This window comes from Penaeus monodon, chromosome 21 (genome assembly GCF_015228065.2).
Source record: "Penaeus monodon isolate SGIC_2016 chromosome 21, NSTDA_Pmon_1, whole genome shotgun sequence".
Classification (NCBI taxonomy): domain Eukaryota; kingdom Metazoa; phylum Arthropoda; class Malacostraca; order Decapoda; family Penaeidae; genus Penaeus; species Penaeus monodon.
In genome coordinates this window covers 4,285,981-4,286,204 of record NC_051406.1, presented here as the reverse complement: position 1 = coordinate 4,286,204, position 224 = coordinate 4,285,981, and the positions used below count along the sequence as shown (strand labels likewise).

At 21.9% G+C, this 224-nt stretch overlaps 1 protein-coding gene across 1 annotated transcript in view; it reads left to right on the top strand.

Moving 5' to 3' along the window:
- The window catches only part of LOC119586764, a 30,636-nt gene that overhangs the window by 13,901 nt on the left and 16,511 nt on the right, over positions 1-224 (top strand).

Sequence of the window (224 nt, the reverse complement as noted above, 5' to 3'; positions counted from 1 at the left end):
CGGGTGATTATATTATACTATTTATTATTGATTATAGAATTTAAATTTTATATTTAATAATATTTCATGGATACAATTTTTATAATTTTGTTTAGTTCTTTTTTATTATTTAATTTTTTTTTGTTTTGGCCTTGTAAAAAACCCTTTTTTTTTTCATTTTATTTGCAATATAATAACTTTGTTTGGTTTGGTTGTTGGGGGTTGGGGCATGCACATTTTTACAG